This window comes from Colossoma macropomum, unplaced genomic scaffold, assembly GCF_904425465.1.
Source record: "Colossoma macropomum unplaced genomic scaffold, Colossoma_macropomum, whole genome shotgun sequence".
Classification (NCBI taxonomy): Eukaryota; Metazoa; Chordata; class Actinopteri; order Characiformes; family Serrasalmidae; genus Colossoma; species Colossoma macropomum.
In genome coordinates this window covers 32,266,201-32,285,377 of record NW_023494802.1, presented here as the reverse complement: position 1 = coordinate 32,285,377, position 19,177 = coordinate 32,266,201, and the positions used below count along the sequence as shown (strand labels likewise).

The window sequence follows — 19,177 nt, the reverse complement described above, 5'->3', positions numbered from 1 at the left end:
GTATGTAACCCTATCTGCACTAGAGGGTGCTATTCTTTAATGTTCACACAGCTTTACAATGAGAAATGAGAGCGCTAGGACCATCTATGTCAATAATAATGTTTATTATGTTTACTACTAAGACAGGTACTTTATAGAGCTGATTTCCTGCAATCACTGCTTACTAGAACTATTAATGAAACTGTAGAGTTTTGCTATAAAAATAAAAAATAAGAGCATTTTTTGGCCACTGACGCTTCAGAACTGTTTTATTCTATATTCCATGTATAAATTGGCTCTAAGGTGTAAGATTGGTACATATTTTATTTGAAATTGCGCTATACAGTTTGTCTGAACCTGCACAGACAAACTGTTTTTTTAAAAAAAAAACATATATATAAAAAAAAATACATATATATGTTTTTTTCATTCTTTCATAAAGAAATGAGAGTGTGGAAATGAAAGCATAATTAGTCCTGTACCCTACTTTTTTCTGGATTTTATTTTTCACACTTATAGGCCCAATCCCATTTCTTATTTTTACCCCTACCCCTTATTGTCACCTTGCCCCTTGAAACTGTGTTACAGCAAGTAGTGGTTGAAATCTTCCCCTATGAAATGGGACAACCCTCAAATAAAACAGAACATTACTTCATTAACAGGCTACTAGCACTGCTCTGTATCTGTGGTCTGCAGTGACGGCAGAGAAGGGTGAAGTTCAGCAACCTCACTGCTGGTCTTTAATTCAATTTAGGGAATCACATGCCTTCAAAGGCACCCCTAATTCAGAGCTGCACTATTTAAGGTGGAAAGGGAAATTTAGCAAGATAGCTACCGGGACATCAGCAAACTACTAGTGATGTTTTATGCTTGTTATGAGGAAAAGGACCATAATACATCAAAACAACATTAAACTAAGATAATACAATGGTTATTGTAATTTTTAATGGAAAAAATATTTACATTTCTATGTCGGTTTGGAGTGTGCCTCTGAAAAACCTTCATTTGGAGGGTCATGTAGCACCAACAGCCTTGCTCTACCCCTCTATCTCAACAGAAACTAGGTAAGCCTACTCTAAGGGCTAAGTGGTAGAAGCAAGGGGTGAAATGGGACGGGCCATAATGCTTGTGTGGTTTCATATACCAAAAACAGCTGTAATTAAAATTTTTACAACATTCTTACTGTACATTTAAGACTGATATATGTAACTGACATCTGATTTAATTGGCTGCCCTGTATCTCAGTCCAGTTATAAGACGTTCCAGACTGAAAGATTCCATATAACTTCAGCATGAGTGGGCGGGGCTAAACTGCTGTAGGCTGTATAGATGGATGTATGTAAATGTGTTGGTTTTCATGACATCACAAGAACAGTGAATTCAAAGCTGGCTGTTTTTTTTGAAAATTTTACACTGTTTACATTTCTAGTTCTGTTAACTTCAAACATCAGAAGTATCAAGATATATATCATGTATCATGAATTCGATGTCCTGAAGTATCATGTTTGTTCATATCAAGTATGATGTTTGTGTCATATCACCCACCACTACTGTTTAAGCTTTTTCCAAAGTAGTTCTTCACACTTCATGAACATGGTTCCTGGACATCTAATTTCCAAAAACGTTTCTTTTCATCCATTACAAGGTTATTTAGCCAACTAAAAGTGGTTCCTCTATGGCAGGAGTGTCAAACTCAACAACTACAAGGGCCATATTAAAAAATCTCAACAAATCTGTGGGCCAGCGATCACCTGTGCTCTTTTTTCATTTCTAATTAACATTTTGCTATGACCCAAACTGGCCACTGTTTCTTTAAAATATGCCAAAACTGCAAAAGCAAAATACAGGCACTGGGCCACAGATGAGTATTCAACCACTTTGACCGAACTACACACCTGGCATCTTTTCTTTTTGTAGTGTAACTGCTATCTCAGATTGGGGGGAGTGACGTCTGAGCACACATTGCGCTGCAGTACGTGCTGGGGATCGTAGTGCAGAGCATTGTGAAAAAGGCTAATAAAAGTAAAGGAGTAAATTACTAACACATGAATCACTACTGAATGCCAAACAACCTTGCTGACCTCCACTTGACCTGTCTACATGTTTACTTCTTTCTACTTATCTACATGCATGCCCCTGAAACGCAATAAACGAACAGACCCCATGTCCATTAGGGCGAATAACTTGCATAATGCATAACTAGCAAAGATATGTCACATAACTGGAGTAAAGGAAACTGCTTCCATACTGTCTCACAGTGTATGATAAACACAGTCAGCATAAATGTGGGGTTGTGTAAATATGGGAGTGGAATCATTTCCAGGCCCTAGGCTTTTGGGAAATAAGAGATAATGAAGGGAATTCAGTAAGTTGTAGGCTGGGGGAAAGGAGGGGTGCCTTGGGAGACGAGGAAAGTGACAAAAATGTCAATGTTGTAGTCATGAAATGTTTATTTATATCAGAACTTTATTTTCAGCTACCAGATGTAGAAGATTCAGCTGTGAACTAACGAAAGGTGTCACATATAGATGGGTGTTTTACATCAAATCCAGCAATAAGTGAAAACATTCATTAAGCTGTGTGAAAGCATCTTATAGAGAGGGGTACTGATGGCCTGAAGCAGAAACAGGCCACAGGCCACAGACTGGTTGGGTGCCTATAGTTCTTATGCAACATAAATGTCAGGTGATGCTGACTACAGTGGAAGTGTTGTATCATCTGTTCTTCTAAAATCCATCTCTCAAGGGCTGTTAGTTAGGAGAAACACCTCCCTTTACTAAATCAGTCACTAAATTAGCATTTATCACCCTAAGAACATCAACAAGACATCTTCTCACTACACCAGAGCTGGAAAAACAGAAACCACTGTTAGCTCTACTGCATTTCTTTCATGTAATGGCATTTTATTAATTTAATTACATTTTTATTTGATTTCTCATTTAATGTTTAAATTCCTCTCTTCTAAATCTATTGTTTTTAATCATGTTTTTAATTTCTATTGTCCTACATCTTTTTCAATTTTAATTTGAATTATCTTTGTATTTTCTCATCTTTAATAAACTTGCCTGCCCTGCGATGGACTGGCGACCTGTCTAGGGTGTATCCTGCCTTCTGCCCAATGACAGCTGAGATAGGCTCCAGCGCCACACCGCGACCCAGAAGGATAAGTGGTTTAGATGATGTGTGTGTGTGTGTGTGTGTGTGTGTGTAATAAACTTGCCTTGCCTTTATTTCATTACTTTCACTTACAAGTATGCCTGCTTTTTAGTTTTTTCAATTGCTAACACTTTTACTTCTGTACTTCTAAGTACATTTGAGAAGAAACCAATCTATTTTCTCCTAGTTTCAGTTCATTTAATTTTAGTTTCAAATTAAAATGTTAGTATTTTCTTTTAGACCAAAAGAAAACTCACAAAAAGAAGAACAGAATCAAAATTTCTGCATAATTAAATGGTTAAGATGTAAACAGAGTCATTCAGAGTGGTTTGATGTGAAATGGTCAGTTCTAGAGAAACTTATAGTGTCAAAATTGTTCACAGTGGTGGCGATAGGAACCAGACATCTGAAGAGATTAATGCCATGATGAAAATTGAGATGGACTGACGTAAAAGCCTGAATTCTGAGCCAACTGTTCAGACAGAGGTCACATTGCCATGTTTTGGATTTCAGTACCACACATGGAAATGGCCGAAATCTAAATTGAAAACATCAGAATGAATGTGTTTTTTGCTGTTCAAAAAAAAAAAAAGATCTGGGCATTTTTTACCTGCAGTGTGAATACAGCCTAAACGCTTCCTCACAAAAAAATTATTAGCTGAAATGGTCATGAAATGGTCATACAAATCCTCTAAGAAAACCTATTTTTCAGATTTACCACTACTTTATCATTTTTAACATTTAACATTAAATGTAAAAACTCACAACACGTTTTGATTCACTTGTGGTTTTGGATGGTAAATAAAATGTTTTTCTACAATGAGCTATTTCACAGCAAGCCACTCTGACTGTTTACATCCCAATCATACACGCGCACACACACACACACACACACACATATAAATATAGTTTTTGACATGATTTGAAAATATCTGTTGTTCTTTATACTGTGTGTAAATTTCGTGATAAAAAAGACATGGCCCAGAATTACTTGGAAAAAATTCTGGTTCCATTGACCTACATTATAAGTAAAGTAAGTTTTTTCCTTCTCCTGTAAAGTTACCATTTTGGAGATATGAGGTTTTGTTCCGACAACAGGCGATATGTGTATGTATGTATATATATATATATATTATGGCAAGCCAAACAGGAAATATTTAATGAACTTTGATATATATACAATGAACATTGATATATATTGAATGAAAGTCGCTGTTGAAGGGTTGAGGATGGCCAAGAAAAACTGTACATCAATAAATGGGCATTAACAAACTCCAGGTGGAGCTCAAAGGGAGGGAATTCTGATAAAGTGACCAATATTTATACACAGTGATCCCGTGGACAGAGTGACCTGAGAGTGGCGGATATATGATGTGAAGATACAGATGGGTGGAGTTTCAATATATACATAATTTAACATGGTGCAGAAGAAGAGTCAGATGAGGCCATAACTTCTGTTTGAAAAATGCTCTTTTATTGAGAGCAAGGGAAAACAATGCCACTTGAAAAGCAACTGAAAATTGAGGTAGGTCACTCCTAGCCCTACTCTTTCTTCTGAGGGTCACCAAACACAAACGCACTCTAATTAACTCTGAGCTAGACACAAAATAACACAGTAAACACAAACACACACTGTAACTGAAGAACAACAACATAGCAACATTAAATAACAATCTAAACAGTCTGTTTGGGGGGGGGTACAAGGCTACAACACACACAACCCCAAAAGTCCCTCTCTGTCTAAACAAAACATTTTATGAATTATATTATTCATTTTTTCATCTCAATGTTCAATCCATGCACATCAATGTTCATTCAATATATATACATTTTCATTCAATATATATCAATGTTCACTCCATATATATCAAAGTTCATTGTATATATATCAATGTTCATTAAATATTTCCTGTTTGGCTTGCCATAATATATATATATATATATATATATATATATATATATATATATATATATATGAATTTAGAATCATATATATTGAGTTTTCTCTCTCTTATTACTGTTTCAGAAGATTACTTTCATTTTCGGGTGTCTTTATGATACTCTGCCAACTCCACCACCTGTGTCTGATAGATTGACCTGTCAACAAACTGCCTAAGTTGCAAGTAGCTGCTAGCCTTAGGCCAGTTTAAACATTCCTGTCCTGCTTGTGAAACCGAGCAGTGTTTAAAAAAAACACATGGACGAGATGTTTCAGGTGTCCACTCTCTCTCTTCTATACATCACAAATGAGAAGGCTACGGCTACAAAATCGCCCTGCAGCATGAATGATTGAGGAAGGCTGTTGAACAAACAGCCCACGGTTTCCTCGTTCAGTAACAGCGCTGCTCTCAGGCGCTTCCTCACAGCGCCGGTTTGTCTCTCAGAGGATCTTAAGCAGATTAAACTCTAATCTCCTTGCCGAGTAGCCGTCGAAGAGACCATAGCCGTCAACACCGCCTTCGTTCCCTGCACCAAAAAAGCGAAATAACTCACTTTAGTTCGCCTGTAGAGTAGCGGGTTTAGCTCGAGCTTTGCGGGCTGCATGAAGAGGGGCGTGGCCGAGAGCGCTCGAGCGCCATTCACAGCCGCTCTACGGAGCTAAAGGCGTGTTTTCTCTTTACTGACAAGTGGCCATATAATGGTAACTCTCGCAGTCGGGCTGAAGTTTGCGACTCGGTTGCTGTTGGCAAGTTGGGAACTTTCTTCCTTTCGAGGGCTCTGCTGAGTACGTTCGCTGGTGGACTTGAACGACGATGGCTGCACACTCCGTGGACGATGAGCCTACTTTTGGAAAGCCAAAGGTGGGTTCTGGTTGGTTTCTTCGTGGGGTGTGGGGGGTGCTGGACAGGAACTGGGTCTGCAGAACGGTTTCCATTCATTGAAACGTTTCTTTCGGAGCTGCAAACCACGTGTTAGAGGGGTGTTGCAATGCAAGGGTTGCGGTCTTGTACATACAGCACATTTGGTATGGGCTCATGTTGAGCTCAGGAATGTGGTTGCATCTCTACAGCTGGAAAGTCTTAACCTTATTTTGCTATGCTGCTATTTTCACAGTTAGAAAGTGAAAGGAAACACACTGGCAGTGTAGTTTGAGGGAAAAAGTGATGGTTTGGGACGGTGGTGCCCAGTCTTGGCTCTGGAGTCCACCGTGCCCGTCTCTTTTTAGTGTGTTCCCGTATCTGTATTGTGTCCACGTTACATTTTGTAAAGGGAGTCTTCACAGTACAGTTGCCTTTTACATTTTTAGTAGAATACTTTTAAAATACATACCCATTAAGTGTAAAAGTATACACCATCTTTACAAACACTGAAAGACCCAGGAAACCTAAACCCGTATTTTCTTTTTAATAAGGCTGATCTTGTTCTTGCAGGCAAACAGTAAACCAGTACCAAGTAAACCCTTTTAAATGACGTTCCAATGATCACTAAATGGCCGATGTATTTTACCATATTCCTGGTCCTAATCTTGGGTAACTCTTCCCTAAGCATTCCCCTGACCAATCACAGAGCTGATATCCTTTGCCCCGCCCACACACAACCGTTATAGAGACATAAACTGAGCGAACTAAAGCTAACCTAGCATAACAAAAAAGCTAGCAAGCTAAACTACGTGTCTGTAGCCGCCTTTTGGCCGTTCATTTGTTTATCCATGCACAAACATTGCTTGTTCGTCCATTCGTCCGTCTGCACATCTGTTAGTGACTTTTTTTGTCCAGTTCGCATCACATTAAAGCTGGATAATGATTTTAGCTCTGTTTGAGCAGCAGAGCAGGCTAGTAGTGGTGGGCAGAGTGCTGTCAATCAACCTGCTCATTAGTCACACCCACTCAGATCTGATCAGCGGTTTTTAAGCCATGTTTTATCATATTTTTATCATATTTTACATTCAGGCTTTGCTGGATTTTTAATTTAACACTCACGTGTAGTATTCTACAAACATTTTTTATATTTTACTCTGTGTTCCCTGGGACTTGAAGTTCTTACTAAAGCCTGAGTAGACTGATAAGTAAAGGTAATGAGTCGGTGATTTAATCTAAGTGTTACTGAGTTTTGAAGGATGATCAAACAAGTAATCTCCTCAGTAGTGGACATGTTTGCAGGTGATAAGCATCAGTGTTGTACTGGACTCCTGCAAGGGGAATGGCGTGAGCAGCAGTGGACTGAAGCAGGAGAATTTTCTGAAATTTGTTTAAATGATAAGTGATTTTTCATTAAATATATTACATATAGAAAACGCCAGCCAGTAACAGTGAGGAACATTGTGAATTAAGCAGATTTTCCCATGTGCCTTACCAAGATGTATTGTAAATATATTGTATACGTGTGTTGAATATGTTGTGTTTTTACGCATTGTAAAGGGATACATTAATGAATACATTTAGGACAGTGTATTTTGTGTTCCTAACACACCTGATCCAACTAAGCAGGTACTTAGCAAGCCCTTCCTGAGTTGAAGTGGGCATTTCAGGGCAGAGGGTACTCCGGGACCTGTGGTTTAGGGGATACTTTAGAAAATGGGCGATGAGATCTATGAGGTACAGACCTTTCTGGTCTACTGGTACATTCATGAAAGCATGCATGAAGCAAGTCCTACAATAACTATTGATTCAGAATGTTAAGTATTTGTATTGATCCGGAAATCCTAGTGCTACCTTGATCACAAAAGTGATGCCATGCAGCTGGATGCTGAGGACCACAAATGGAGCAAGAGCACAGAGAGGGCACTGCAAGAACTACCCTCCCCCTTGTCATGCCCTTTGGAGTCATTGAACTGAACTGACTCAGCATGCAGAGGGCAATGCAGCGGACTGATACAAGGGCTTGGCTGATAAGCAGTTATCTTCCTAACTGAAACGTGAGGGCGTACATAGCCTTTGTGCTCCCCTTGGTCATATTACACTGGCCTCATCAAGATTCTGGCATCAGGCAGCACGAAAGCTAATCCCAACTGAGTATCGATTGTGTAATTGAAGTGATCTCATAAGCCTTAAGCTGCCAGCTTCCTGGAGCCCGCCCCCCACCCCCCCAGGACAGCATAGTGACACAAGACAATGCTTTTTTCCATTCTCTACATCTTATTACACCAACCAGGAAACAAAAGCAGTATCCTGAAGAAATGAGCAACTTACTCAAACTTGAACACGTGTAGTATTGTTTTGTGAAAATAAAAAGGAAATATGCTGTCAGTGGTTTTGCTCATCATTTAGACAGGTCCTTGTAGGTCACTTGCATAATAGAAACAAGCTGTTTAATGTCAGATGATTTCTGGGGTTTGCGGTTTCACTTCTCAAAAGAAATGTTGCCCCACAGACTTGAATTGGAAGAATACATGAAATTGTAAGCCTGGCCATTCAAAGAAAACAATTAAGATGGATACTCTGGGGAGCTGCGGCTTTGCTGGACGATGTGGAATAACAACAATATTGGGTGTATTTTACAGCCAGAGCTCACTATTGAGAAACGCAGGGTCATATACCCTGCATTTCTCAATAGTGAGCTCTGGCTGTTAGGGTTGAACGATTTGGGGAAAAACTAATTGCAATTTTCTGACTAACATTGCAATTATTTGCAATTCAAACTGTGATAATTTTTTTATAAATTAAGGTTCCAGCATGTTTTTTGGCCAAGAATATCCACTTTTTCTGTCTTGACCCCTGAATATAGTGTGCCAGAGTGCCAGTAAGTTGTGATTGTGATGTCACTATCTGCAGGCAGTTCATAGCTCTGTGTTAAATTAAATCTCCCCACTTAAAAAATAAGACAACATTTTGGTAATGTAGGCAGTAATTAAAAAATGCATCAATTTGAAAATTGTACTCTGTTAAATTGCAATTTCAATATAAAAATGATTAACTATTCAGCCCTAGTATATGTCCACAATCTAATCCACTTGATGCTTGACATCTTGTTCATGAAGCAGTGGAGAAGTCCAAGCCTTGTAAAGCAACAGTAATGAAAGACAGGAATCATATAGTGATGGTAATGATGATAACAGTAGTACTTAAGTCAGCTGTGTTTCATTATCAAAAGAAGTAGAAACAGAAATCTAAATCACAGCAGACTGAAACTAAATAAAATGAACACAATTGAAACTAACTAAAATGTTAGTTTAGTTTTTATGATGAATAAGTGATTCTAAAAACAGTGCTATGATCCTGTATATCACTGGCTATGAGCTCTGTGATTACTAATACTTGAAGTAAAATTCGTTCTACAATTTTGTTGTATTTACTTGTGTGGTTTTATGTGCCAAAACAGTTGTAGTTCATCTTTTGTGGTCATTATAGAACCTCTCTTTATTCCTTAAAATGAAATAGACTGTTTTTATACTGTGATCTGTGTAAATGAGCTCTTTTATGATTGCCTACCCTGTTTTTTCCTCATTCAGTACCAAAACATTCTTTATAACTTCAGTGTGAATGCTGTGGGATAAATAGGTGTGTAAATATGTTGCCTTTTGTGACATCACAGAAACATTGACTTCTACGTGGGCTGCATTTGCAGCTTAGTCTCCAATCATGGACTGTGTGGGCTAAAGCGTGAATGGTAGGTTTTGAAACTTTAACAGTGTTTACATACTAGATCGAGCTCTTTATCTCAAATAAGTGTGGAAAATGTGTTTATCTGTGACATGGGCCCTTTAAAATATCTGAAAATAAGAGGATGTATAAAAAAACAAAAACAAAACCAAGGAAAACACATATAGAAATTACTACTTTACTTTAAAAGCTCTGTTATAAACTCTTGAAAACTACATTGAAAATCTATTATAATAAATTATGAACCCTTATAACCTTTATATGTATAAGTGTAAATGTAAGAGCACCGAACATGTTGTTTTTTCTACTAAAACAATCATTTCAGCATTGATCAGTTCTGATAGGGATCATTTTGACAACTAGTTTTTAGAGTTCTTGGGTTGAAACATGTTTGGAACATGACTGTGAACTGTTTCCAGTTCTTAAATGTAAAACACATGCTGACATGCTTGAAACAACTTTAGTGTTGGAATCCAACTGAAGTATATTTTGCAGAGAACAGCTGGATTGTGTTCACATTGCTGTAGACAACAGGAGTGTTTATATTGTCCTCCGGGGAGGCAGGCATAGTGATGCAACCTAAACATGAAGCTACTTTGATTTTCCATACTCACTTCCCCTGCATGAAGACAGGCTTCATCTTGTGTCCAGGGAAGACATGAGATGAATTTTAATGGACACATTCCTGAGGCTCTGAGATAAGCCATCAGACAATGCATTCCTTAAAGGGCCCGTAAAATGGATAACCAAAATTTTCTCACTTTTTTTGTAGTCATTTTCTTTTATGGAGCAAAAGTTTCAAAACGTACCATTCAGTGCCCAGTCCATACAGTCCATATGTAAAAACTAAGCTGCAAAACTAGCCTATGTTGATTAATTGTTTTTGTGACATCACAAACACCAAAAGGTGTTGTTTACTTATATCTGCCTATTTAGTCCACAGTAGTTTAGCTCCGCCCATTCTCACTGAAGTTATATGGAGTGTCTCCGCCTGGACTGCTTTTTGAGTGAGGCACAATACAGAGCAACCATTCGGATCAGAGGTCATCTACATGTATCCGTCTATTCAGCCAATGGCAGTTTAGCGCCGCCCCGTGATTTTACCACCAGCCGGATATATTTAGTCTTTTAGCTTGCATATCCATATTAAACATTTTCTGGATAGCAAAACTATGGATGCTTTGGAAGTCTTCCAACCGTTTACTTGCTATGGGTGGCAGAACTTTTTTCTATTCTCTCTACACCAGGAGAAACAAAATAAAGTTTATTAGAGAAGCGAGATGTACACATGTATATGGACCATTCTACTGAATTAGTTCAAACTGCAGTCCCACAGTAAAAAAGAAAATTGAAACCCAAGGCATTAATTAAGATAGTAATAAACTAAATATATACAAAGTCATCTTTTATAGAGTACTTTCTATTGGGAATTTGTAATACTTACATTTTTTAATGTTTTTTGTTTCTTTTTGATTTCTATTAAAGTGAAGTTGAAAGATTTACATTTATCATTAGTTTAATTTTTAAATAAAAACATTTCATGTCACTACTGAAACACAAAGACATTTAATCTATGGGTGGAACTTTATTTTAGCCACGCCTCAGCATTTTAGAGCTGGAAATGAGACTGTGTCCCTGTCCCTCATGGCCACATGGTGAGCTCTTAGATCTGATTGTTTTGAAATAAATGTGTCCCAAAGTCTGAAAATCATTGTGTAATATTAAGAATTGTCTCTAGCGAAACAAATGTTGTCTGCAGTTAAGTACTTTTTTTGTGTTTTAATGAAAAAAATCATGATTTTATATGTGTACAGCTGTTAAAAGCTGTGTTTGCTAGTCATGTAGTGGCTAGCGTTTTTGAGCTATGCTCAAAATTTGCTAAAATTGCCAACTCCGAAACAGTCACTACTGAAACATTTGGTAAAGTTTGAGTAGTGTTATAACTGTTTTGTTCATGACAAAAAGGAATGTTCGATGATTTTTTTATTGTTATAAAATAACCTTAATTAAGGTATAGGGTTATTCAAATCCAAATCAGTGAAAAGTCTGAAATGTGTTTTGAACTCTGATCCATAGAACACCTTATATTCACATATAGCTACACAATATCATCAAAGCATTACTTTAAATGCACAATCTCATTAATTTTTCACATGAATAGAGTTTGATCATGTGACCATGTGTGAAACAAACATCCAGGTTTGTAGAAATTACAGGCCCAAACTTCTCCTGTAATTTATTTGTTGTCTGAATGAGTTTTATCACTAAAGAAATGTGTGTATTTTTTACAGATGCCACTGATAAATGAATTCAGTTTGAATAGGAATAAAGGGTGGTTGGAACATGGAAAATATGTCAAAATGAATTATGACTGCTTTTGCTACATAAACCCATATAATCATATATGGAGCTCAAGGGAAAAATAATTTACATGAAAAATGGGATGCAACATTATGCAGCTTTGTCCATATATGAGATGGAAAACAGTACATAGAATTAACAGTTCTTAGTCAAAGTGCCTGAGACCATTTTTGAAAAAGTGATCTGAACAGCTTGTGGTTTTTGCATGACACCAACTCCAAAACATCTAACATCTGACAGCTTTCATTTTGCACAGCATACATCGAAAGCACTTAGTTTTCACTATCGCGCACAAGAAGGATGTTTTTATGCTGATTCAGAGCCAAGACAGCTGTAATTATCTGCTGTGTATACAGCACATGTTAGACTGATTCTTGGCTTGGTCAGCTAAACTGCCTTGACAGGGCTTGTGATATGCCACAGTCTTGTGAAATGACCACAAACACATCAACGCCAAATGAATTGTACATGCTGTGCATTGAAAAAAAGTCCTACTCTCAAAAAATCACATCCCTAACAGGGAACAAACTTATGGCATTTTTATGTAAATGTTAGTGTAGATTTTTTTTTTATTTGTTAAGTGTAACAAATTGAAAAAAGTAAACATAGAATATAAATAAAATGTGCCGTAACTTTTGCACAGGCCACGTTTAGTTTCATTTTTTTCTTCAAATAAAAATAAATTCAGCAGATAACAGTAATTGTGTATTAAAATGTACAGTAATGAGTTCTCTGAGGAGGATGTGTGCTTATTTTCATGTAGAAGATCAACAGTTTCATGGGGACGCTCAAACCTTTGCGTACCACTGTGTGTAATATTCTGCTCACGATTTTGTTTTCTTTGCGTGTTTTTGTCCATTTAAAAAAGAAATCCTGACTACTAGTGACTAAAAACTTTTCAAAAAGCCTGTCCTGAAGTATCCACCCCAACAACGTTGTAGTTGTTCAAAATTTCCTCCCACCTTCATTAGACATCATCAGAAGTGGAGCTTCAGAATGGTCTGTTTAAAATAAATTGCATTTTGTTTCCTAATACAATGGAACGTAATACATTTTTAAGTATGGCACAAATGTCCAGATACCTTTTGGGACCACTGTAAATCACACGGAAGTGATCTGAGTATATTCTAATTAACTAGAATGAGCATTTGAATGTATAAGCCATGTATCCAACTTAATATGGTTATGTTAAACTAAAGAAAGTAAAAGAAGCAACAGACAACAAACAAGATTTAAAGCCCTGGGGATCCTACAACCTTATTTTCTTTCTAAGTTAATGTTGCTCTTAACATACATGTTCTATGAATAACCTTCCAATGTTCCTCTTTCATGGTAAACTGAGCAGTCCTAATCTTGGATAGCACTTAAGCAATAACCTCACCCATCACAAAGCTGTTATGGTTTGTCCCACCTACACAGCTTAAACACACCTTGTTCCATCATGATTTCCCTCTGTAGCAAAAACTAACCTAGAAGGCATAACAGAGCCGGCAAGCTTGCTCATCTCTGCTTGTGGTCTGTCTTTTATTCGTTAATCAGTTCATTGATTGATTTGTTAAACCCACCACTCCAGCTATACCTGGATGCACATCCAGCAGTAAAGCGAATAAGAACCTTACTTTCTTTAAGACGGATGTGAGTGGACACAGTGGGGTTCTGCAGCACAACTTGTATATGATGTATATATGATGAGCCCGTATTACTCATTTCTATCTGATTGCGCTGTTTTATTTAGTTCTACTTCGGTGGCGTAGCAGGCTGGGAGTGTTTAATTGAGTCAAGTGCGCTTATTAGAATATTAGGCCACGTCTAGACAGTTCTCAGGTCGGTCATATCAGCAGGTTTTAAGCTGTGCTTTGCTAGATGTTCAATGTAATATTGTTGGTATCATACGAATATTTTAGTTTATTATTTTAGTTTATTTTAAGTTATATCTTTAGAATTTAGTTGCCACTGTACTACCCAGCTGGTGTATAATCATGTTTAGCAGTGAGGTACATCCAGGTGACAACAACAGTGAGGCTGGGTGGTTAACCAACGAGTGGAAGGAAACTTCCACACAAAGAAAGGTTTGCCACACTCTCAGATAAAAAGGTACAAAACTGTCCCTGGGGCGGTCCCCCTCGTCAATGGGGTGGTAACCTCAAGGGTACATCTCAGGACCTTTAGTCAGGGAAAATAATTGTACCATAATCCATGGTTGTATTGACTCCATACACCCCGTCTCATCTCCAGACTTTGTTTTATTGCTCTGTTTTAAAACATTAGGCTATGAAAAGCTACAAATACATACTTTTCACCTGGGAAAAACTTGTTTAAGTAAGTAAAACAAGTATAATAATATGCAAAGATGCCAGGAGTCAATGGGAAAAATATATGTTTTACTCAGCATGGTTGCATTAATGAAACAAACACTTTTCAATTAAATCTGACAAGTCACTGTATTTTGAAGCAATATAACTGACTCTACACTGTTAGAAATAAAGGTTCTGTGCAGGTACATTTGTCGTTCATCAAGGTACAAACAATGTAAATGTACCCTCAAAGGTACAACAGTGGTTTTAAGGTCCTATTATGAACCTTAAATTAGTTTTTCCCAGTGGAAAAGTACATATTTGTACTTTCCATAACTTAATTGTTTAAATTAGAGCAATAAAATAAAAAGTCTGGTGATGAGATGGGGTGTGTGGAGTCAATACAATTTAGAAAATATCATTTCAATGGATCCTGGTACAGTTATTTTCCCTGACTAAAGGTACTGAGATGTACCCTTGAGGGTACCACCCCAGTAACAGGACGGGCACTGCCCCACTGACAGTTAAGGACCTTTTTTCTGTTTCACTCAGTTACATGTATTTGTTAACTAATGGTGCTGAGAGAAAACTGATTAAAACCAACAACAGACTGATGTCATTTTTCTGAGTGTAACATAGTGGTTAGTGTAGTTCATACTGTTTGTAAAAGGTGCTTGTGCTCTAGTTGTTTTTCTCTATTGCCCAGGCCTAAATGACATCATTGAACTGAAATGATAAACATCAACCCTGATGTGCTCACTAATTGAATTAAGTTAATCCTATTTTTTTTTCTTCTGAAAACCATTACCTCATGGTCGCAGTGTTTGGAGAAACCGCTCAGGCCGTTGAACCTTCAGAGCCCCACGGTCATTAATGAAGTGCACATCAGAGAATTGATATGAACTCTTTCCTTCAAGGTTTATCTGAGGTCATTAGATCATCAGTGCTTATCATGGAGGTTTCACTGGTGCCCTTATTCTCTTGTTAGTGGACATCAGGCTAGCTCATCAATATTTGATGCATGTGTAGAAGAGCCTGTGTGGGCTGTAAGCATGCTGCTGACTGTATACTGTGAGGCAGGGTGCAGATTGTGTGTAAATAGCCTTGACTCAGCCTGTGTAGAGGCCCTGCGGTGTGGCTAATGTTTTCTGTCAGCTTGTTCTCCACAGCCATTGCTCATCCTTAACCTCTTTGTGCATGTTTTAAATTTTTCTTGTATTTTATTTATTTTTTCACATTTTCACTAATTACATTGTGTGGTTTTATGTAATTCCAAATTCCACTTTCCAACATCTGTTTATGCTTTAGAATTCAGCAGGCTGTTTTGTTATTGTGCTTTAGGACTAGTACACACAAATGACCTCTGTTCTGCTCGGCTCCTTTATATTGTACTTCATTTGAAAAGCTGTCCAGTAGGAAGGAGACTGATAAGTTTTTACTGAAATCCTCAGGGACATTGGAAAAAAATGCATGTCTTCCTTGTCTGAACCCTTTGTAAGGTTGCAGGGACACTCTATATGCCAAGTATAGGCTAGTGGGGTATAAAGCCCCCCAGCGTTGGTGGAACAGTGGAACTGAGCTCTGGAGTGATGGAGGTCCATCCTATATCTTTAGAATGAGTTAAAGTAATGTTTGTGATCCAGAACTAACCACCCAACATCAGTACCTGACCTCACTCTTGTGGATGAATACAATCAAATCCTCACAGCAATGTTCCAGTACCTAGTGTAAAGCCTTAAGGTGTCTACAAGCTTTTGGACAAATAGTGTGCATATATAGTGTGCATTTGTTTCCTGACAGCCAGGAACAGCACAACGTTTAATTATTTGCTCCACTCCAATTACACTGTCTACAGTAACAGAGTAATTGGAGAGGAGATAAGATCTTCCTGCTGCACTGAAGTCCTGTGCTCTTCACGAATATTGGCATCCCTGTTAAACATGAACAAAACAGGCTGAGCAGAGAATTCTTTATTGCTTTTCCTTTTGATCTTCCAAACAAAAATATAACCTTTACGTGAAGTACAATGATTGAAAAAAACTAAATCTTAGTTTGAAATACATATAGAGCTAGGCCATCAGTTCAGGTCATAAATGTCAAAACATGTCTATGATAACTCTAATTTCTGCTACCTCCCTTGTGGAATTCTAGTAGTATGTTAGTGCTAAGCTAACAGCGATTCACATGAACATTTTTTGGCCAGTCTAGATGAAGCATGGTCATTTAAGGCTTGTAAAAGTGTTTAATATGTCTGTTACAATGTTCAAATAAATCTATAGAGCTACCACTGTTTTCCATTTCTAACAAAGTAACTGACTGAAACACTTGGGTCAGGCTACCACACATAGTCACAGTTAGAGACGTATCTAGAATTTCCAGAAGGCCTAGAGTCACTTTTAATTCCTGTGACATTGGTCCCACCCACTGGAAATTAAAACACGATTGTTTGATCCCACGGTCAGTTCTTTATTATGTTAGTGGCTAATCTAACATATTAGGCCTACAGTTCAGCTCCTGAAAGCTTAACCAATGGGAGAGCTATCTTGGCTGTATTTACCCACATACCACAGAGAAAAATAAGGCCTGATTGGATAATTCTCTGAAGGCCTAATAGGCCCTGAGTGTTCCCCACTGTTCAACATGAGTGGGCAAGCTATACTACTGTAGGCTTAAAAAGTGGTCATATGTGACATTACAGCAATGATGAATTTAAAATATGCTGTTTTTGCAGCTTAGTTTCCATATATGGAGTATATAGGCAGGAGAGTAGGGCTGGGCGATAAAACGATAACGATAATTATCGCAAAATAACTTTTCCTCGATAGAGCGATACGACATGTTCGATAAACGTTCGATATAATACACCATTCTCACACCTCTACGTTCAGCGAAAGCCTTGGCGTTTTCTATTGCAAGGAAAGCGACACTACTCCGCTGTCGCCAGGAGAGGGCGCACTTCCGAGTTTTTCTACATGATTAGAGAGGGAGGGGGCCACGAGGAAGATGAGTCTTTAGCAACGGCTGAAACGCGGAGTTATACATTCCCTGTTTGAGTGGAGCGACAGGCGATCTGTTCTCCTGTGACCGAGTGTGAGTAACGAGGTCAGTGGTGTAACTGTCCTACAGCGAACTCACCTCTTTCCGTACATCCTAACAAGCTTTAGCAGCGTTAAATCACAATCACAATCCTCACAACTACAGCGCTGTTACAGCGTTCAGTCATATTTTAGTATTAGTGCATTCCCAAGCAATAAGAGTGAGAGAAAGAAGTGGGTTCATGTAAATTTCAGCCCTGATTTAAAGAAAGTAAACTGAGGAAGCTGTAAGGCATTGGAAAGCGGGAGAGCGCTATCTTTCCAGGCTAGCTGTTTTTAGCAGCTGGCTAACTTGAAGCAGCGCACTGTCACTCACACAGCATGGAGAATTAATGATACTGTAGATCAAACAAGGCACAAAGCACCGCTTTCAGTTTAAACCTTCCTAAAAGGAGGACTCTGTTTGTCTGGTGTTGATATATTGCGGTTCATCCCTTAAACTACTACGATAGTGTAGAGAAATCCAGTCGTCGCTAGCTGGTGTCTCAATACTGTGATGTCATTTGTAGCGGGGTAGCCGAGCTAAAAATAATCTGTTTTCTTTCTTAAATTATGACTATTACAAAATAGCCATGCTTTTCCAGCTGGTAAAAACAGCTCAGCAGACACTTTCTCCCACTCTCCCATGACAGATCTGTGAAATGTTCCACTGTTTGGTGAGTGTTTGTCGTGTTCAGACCATAAAGGATAGTTTAAAACAGCGATTAACCCCCCAGGAGCAAAAATCAGCCTTCAAACTTGAAAGAAATAATGATTTGACATTTATCGCGGTATGTATCGATATTGAACGATATGAATTTTGTTTATCGTGATAACATTTTTGGCCATATCGCCCAGCTCTACAGGAGAGTACAGTACATTTTAAACCTGCACAGTATTTACATATTACATTAAAATTTTATTTTAAAATAAGCAAGGATGGACAGTGATATGGCTCCTATAAACTGGCCCCTCCTACTCTGGGAACGTTTCTAATCATGAAGCTCAGATTTTGACTAGACCACAGTTTACACCACAGAGGAAATGGATCCATAAGTCATTTATCATGTAAGCAGTCTTTAAAAGGAAGTCTGTAATGTACCACAAGACTGTTAATTACCTAACTTGCATTGTTTTTACATCGGCATACACAGTAGAGCCTTAATAAATATTTAAGTGAGTTATCATTCATGTTTATGTATGCACTCCCCCTGTGGTTGTTATTTAGTTATTTTTTGTCGCAGTGCTGTTCAGCTGTACGACTTCAGAGGTGAAGATGTAGCATGTCTGAATGAGCACAACAGCGCATCTCAGCCCTTCTGCACCCCACTGGCGTTCAAGGCCTTTTCAGCACCCTGGGCTGCACCCAGTTATGCATTCCTCATTCCACATGCGCAAGAAAGCCGTGCAAGAAAATGCAGTGCCTGGCATCATCGTTCACACAGCTGTGCATGTCTACGGGTCAAATTTGGCCCTTAAGGGTCAGATGATAAGATCTTCCTGCTGTACTGAAGTCTTGTCTTCACTTACAGAGCCCACATCATTACAGATCCACCACATTACAGTTATATATGTTTTAATCCGCAGGTCGAGCTACATGTGCATCTTGATGGCGCAATCCGGATAGAAACCATCATGGATGTAGCCAAGTAAGTAGCAATACTACTGTTATTACTTTTTCTCGTCTGCAAAGAAGGCTTCATTTCCACTTCATGCTGGAAATACCAAAGAGCAGTTTGAACTAGTTCACTTGAATGACAGATGGCAGCCATTT

The 19,177-nt window shown here is 38.2% G+C and overlaps 1 long non-coding RNA gene across 1 annotated transcript; it reads left to right on the top strand.

The window, feature by feature from the left end:
* The first annotated feature begins 5,754 nt into the window (after positions 1-5,754).
* LOC118822662 lies at positions 5,755-19,033 on the top strand. The gene is made up of 2 exons (XR_005008463.1): positions 5,755-5,936; positions 18,991-19,033. It is a non-coding gene; the product is annotated as an uncharacterized LOC118822662 (long non-coding RNA).
* The last annotated feature ends 144 nt before the right edge of the window (positions 19,034-19,177 follow it).